This window comes from Megalobrama amblycephala, linkage group LG12 (genome assembly GCF_018812025.1).
Source record: "Megalobrama amblycephala isolate DHTTF-2021 linkage group LG12, ASM1881202v1, whole genome shotgun sequence".
Classification (NCBI taxonomy): domain Eukaryota; kingdom Metazoa; phylum Chordata; class Actinopteri; order Cypriniformes; family Xenocyprididae; genus Megalobrama; species Megalobrama amblycephala.
Window position 1 is genome coordinate 1,981,680 of NC_063055.1, and position 5,532 is coordinate 1,987,211.

The window sequence follows — 5,532 nt, forward strand, 5'->3', positions numbered from 1 at the left end:
AGCGCGTCTCGCACAGCGCCGCCTGCAGGGCGCGCACGCAATGACACTAAACCAATACTAGAGTGTAAAAGAAATGTCAAATGTTGGATTAGAAATGTCATTTCACTTCTGGCTATTTTTTTGCACACATAAATCCTAAATATCTATGGCATATTTGTTACCTTTAGATGGCATTTTGCCTCAAATCCCTGATTGATTTGTGACTCTGGTTCTGAAGACCCTGTAAAACTGCACATTTTGGATGTTTCTCTCATCTAAATCTCATTAAAGGATTAGTTCACTTTCAAATTAAAATTTCCTGATAATTTACTCACCCCCATGTCATCCAAGATGTTCGTCTTTCTTTCTTCAGTCGAAAAGAAATTAAGGTTTTTGATGAAAACATTCCAGGATTTTTCTCCTTATAGCGGACTTCAATGGACTCCAAACAGTTGAAGGTCAAAATTACAGTTTCAGTGCAGCTTCAATGAGCTTTAAACAATACCAAACGAGGAATAAGGGTCTTATCTAGAGAAACGATCGGCCATTTTCTCAATTTTTTAAAACTTTTTATACGTTTTAACCATAAATGTTCATCTTGAACTAGCTCTCTTCTTCTTCTCTATTTGAATTCCAGCAGTGTAGACGCTGCTAAGTGTATTACTGCCCTCCACAGGTCAAAGTTTGAACTAAATTGTCATATTCAATATGCTAGTGCAAGTATATAACAATTAGTTCAAACTTTGACCTGTGGAGGGCAGTAAGACACTTAGCAGTGTCTACACTGCTGGAATTCAAATATAGAAGAAGAAGAGAGCTAGTTCAAGATGAGCATTTATGGTTAAAATGTATAAAATTTTTAAAAAAATTTAGAAAATGGCTGATCGTTTCTCTAGATAAGACCCTTATTCCTCGTCTGGTATCGTTTAAAGCTGCACTGAAACTGTAACTTTGACCTTCAACCGTTTGGGCTCCATTGAAGTCCACTATAAGGAGAATAATCCTGGAATGTTTTCATCAAAAACCTTCATTTCTTTTCGACTGAAGAAAGAAAGACATGAACATCTTGGATGACATGGGGGTGAGTAAATTATCATGAAATTTTAATTTGAAAGTTAACTAATCCTTTAATTCAACTCATTGCTCAAGTCTGCATGAGCTGAACTGAGTGTCAGACTTTTCAAATGCATCTGATCTGAGATCAGCACTCTGAGCTGTTATTACGCAACATCTGTTTGTTTCCTCACCTCGTGATGGACGTGATAATTATATGATTGTGGTGGGATTATGAAATACCCCCCACAGAGAGCGAGAATAAGCTGATACAAGCTGCTAATTCATGTAACGGAGTCAGTTTGTCTGACAGATATTCATAACAAAGATGGAAAACATCACAAATATCTGATAGAAAACAGATTCGGAACATTTTTCTGCACATAAGAGTTCAAATAGAGTACACAAATAATATTAGAACAACAAAGAGTAAAATAACAATAGTAAAATAAATAAACAGCTTAAATTAAGAAAGAAGCAAACAAAAAATCACTTTAGAACTTAATTGAGCAAAAGTGATTTTCTTAGTGCATATATTTGTCTTGATTTCCAGTACAAATATCTAAAGATACATTTACTTTTTATTAAATATTAAGTCTTTTACAAAATGGGGTCAGAAAAATAAACGTTTTCCCTTTGAATTAAGATTATTTTTCGGTAACACTTTAAAATATTAGTTAACATGAACTAGGAATTAACAATACTTCTACAGCATTTATTAACCTTAATGTTAATTTCAACATTTACTAATACTTTTTTAAAAATCAAGTTTTTTAACATTAGTTAATGCACTGTGAACTAGCATTAACAAACATCAAACAGCTGTATTTATGTTAACAAAGATGAATAAATACTGTAATAAATGTATTGCTTGTTGTTAATGTTAGTTAATGAATTAAATAATGTTAACAAATTGTAATAGTGTCCTATTTTTTTTACCCCATTGGCAGATATTTTTCTCATTTTAAGCACAAACTCACTTCATTTTGATCAATTTCTCAGAAAACAAGACTTAATATCTTCAGTCAGTTTGCTTCTCCAGTAAATGCATCTTGATTTAAGAATCTTTAGATATTTGTGCTGGAAAACAAGACAGAAACACTGAGGAAGAAAGTCATTTTTGAGGTGAGACGGGTCTCTCTCTAGAGCATGAATGCGATTACTTGCGCATCAGAGCTCGTGTATGTATGTGTTCGGTCATTTTCAGGACGACACCGTAAAACATCTGCTGCTGGGAGTTTTCCTGTGACGACAGTTGTACGGCAGCATTCAGAGGACAAACAAAAGACAGATACAGGGCCATCGGTGTTCTCACAGATCAATGAAGCATGTGGCCAAACTTGTTATCTGTTGGTCATATTTTACTTTGAGATCTTGAGACTGAACAAGATGGATTTGATAAAAAAAGAGGGAGAGAGAAAGGGATTCCTTTCCATGTATCTAACAAAGAGCTATTGTAGCGGGACATAAAGAGACGAGGAATCTCTCAACAGTGTGTGTGTGTGAGAGACAGACAGGAGACGGAGACTCAAAACAATCCTTCATTCTGCCAGAGAATCTGCCCATTACAGGACTATTGTTATTCATGTCTCATTTCGAAGGCTGCGTTCTCCGGAGGTCACATTTGTTGGCCGCATACCAGGGCTGCCAGCTTTTGAGTTTAGCTTGGAGTGAGAGTTATGGATGGGGTGGGGTGTGATTCAGTTCATTCTGATCCAATATCGATTCATCTGAATATCAGGTACAAACAAATCTCTCTCAAATAATGCTGTAAACATACAGGGGAACCTGTCAGCTGGTGTTATTATTAAAGTTAAAGGGGATCATATCATGAAAATCTGACTTTTTCCATATTTAAGTGCTATAATTGGTGCATCTACCAACCCAGAAAACGTGAAAAAGGACAACCCAGTGACTTTGTTTTGGTAGGACTTTCTCTGCATGCATGTGAAAAAACGAGCTGCTCAGATTTTACTCCCCTTGTTACGTAGGAAGGGGATCTTGTTATAATATTACCGCCCCTTAATCTGCATGGTTCCACTCACGGCGCCAACATTTTGTTTTCGCAATCAAAAACGGTGAACCAGTTCTAACGCCATGGCAAAAGTTTGAGCAAAGCATGCTAACCGTTCTGTCGCTGGCTGCACAGACGAGCGCTGAACACTGTTTAGAGTCGCGTTAGCTTGGATAGCCTGTAAGTTGACCCTGGCAAGATTGATTGCTGAAAAAGGAGCGTTTCTGTCCGAGCGATATTTTGGAAAAAATATTAGACCATTTGATAGCAATCATAAACGTTAGCTTGGTGTGTATGGCTCTGTTTGGTAAACAGGCACGTGCTAGTGGATGAGTTGAATCAACTCCACAGCAACTACATAAATTTATCCACTAACCATTCAGAAACGTCTAAAAGTTGTAACTTCTTCCTGAGTCTCTCCATCAGTGTCGACTCCGGTTTGAACAATGTAAGGCTGAACACTTTCGGCATTTTGGCTGCGTGAGATTCTCCAGCTTTGTTGTTGTTGAGCTGTTAAAGCTCCGGAAGTTGTAAAATGATTGTTACTGTGAGTGACGACATGCTGACCGTTCCAAGATAGTGCGCGTCGACGTGTCTACATATACATATCTATGGTCAGACCACCACTATTAGTGTGCCAAATGTGCGAAAGTTATGAAATTTGACACACTGATAGAAGACAGTCCCAACATTAACTACAACAAATTTGGTGTCTCTAGATCAAACTCTCTAGTACTGAAGAGGATTAGGGCCAAGCAATAATAAAAAAATAAAACCATCTCGAGATTAAAGTTATTAAATTTCGAGAAAAAAGTCTAAATAAAATGTTGAGAATAAACTCATTAAATTACGAGAAAAAACTCGTTAAATTTCGAGAAAAAAGTCGAGATAAAATGTTGAGAATAATGTCATTAAATTATGAGAATAAAGTCATTAAATTCAGAGAAAAAAGTCGTTAAATTACGAGAACAAATTCGTTAAATTATGAGAAAAATGTCGTTAAATTTCGAGAAAAAAGTCGAGATAAAATGTTGCGAATAATGTCATTAAATTATGAGAATAGTCATTAAATTACGAGAAAAAAGTTGTTCAATTATGAGAACAAATTCGTTAAATTATGAGAAAAATGACGTTAAATTTCGAGAAAAAAGTCGAGATAAAATGTTGCGAATAATGTCATTAAATTATGAGAATAAAGTCATTAAATTACGAGAAAAAAGTAGTTAAATTATGAGAACAAATTCGTTAAATTATGAGAAAAATTTTGTTAAATTTCGAGAAAAAAGTCGAGATAAAATGTTGCGAATAATGTCATTAAATTATGAGAATAAAGTCATTAAATTACGAGAAAAAAGTTGTTAAATTATGAGAACAAATTCGTTAAATCATGAGAAAAATGTCGTTAAATTTCGAGAAAAAAGTCGAGATAAAATGTTGCGAATAATGTCATTAAATTATGAGAATAAAGTCATTAAATTTCGAGAAAAAAGTCGAGATAAAATGTTGCGAATAATGTCATTAAATTATGAGAATAAAGTCATTAAATTACGAGAAAAAAGTCGTTAAATTATGAGAACAAATTCGTTAAATTATGAGAAAAATGTCGTTAAATTTCGAGAAAAAAGTCGAGATAAAATGTTGCGAATAATGTCATTAAATTATGAGAATAAAGTCATTAAATTACGAGAAAAAAGTCGTTAAATTATGAGAACAAATTCGTTAAATCATGAGAAAAATGTCGTTAAATTTCGAGAAAAAAGTCGAGATAAAATGTTGCGAGTAATGTCATTAAATTATGAGAATAAAGTCATTAAATTACGAGAAAAAAGTCGTTAAATTATGAGAACAAATTCGTTAAATCATGAGAAAAATGTCGTTAAATTTCGAGAAAAAAGTCGAGATAAAATGTTGCGAATAATGTCATTAAATTATGAGAATAAAGTCATTAAATTACGAGAAAAAAGTCGTTAAATTATGAGAACAAATTCGTTAAATTATGAGAAAAATGTCGTTAAATTTCGAGAAAAAAGTAGAGATAAAATGTTGCGAATAATGTCATTAAATTATGAGAATAAAGTCATTAAATTACGAGAAAAAAGTTGTTAAATTATGAGAACAAATTCGTTAAATCATGAGAAAAATGTCGTTAAATTTCGAGAAAAAAGTCGAGATAAAATGTTGCGAGTAATGTCATTAAATTATGAGAATAAAGTCATTAAATTACGAGAAAAAAGTCGTTAAATTATGAGAACAAATTCGTAATTTAACGAATTTGTTCTCGTAATTTAACGACTTTTTTCTCATAATTTAATGACTTTATTCTCAACATTTTATCTCGACTTTTTTCTCGAAATTTAACAAGTTTTTTCTCAAAATTTAACAACTTTAATCTCGAGATGGTTTTATTTTTTTATTATTGCTTGGCCCTAATCCTCTTCCGTACTCTAGCGCCACCACTAGTCCACATAGTTTCACTCATGTTTACG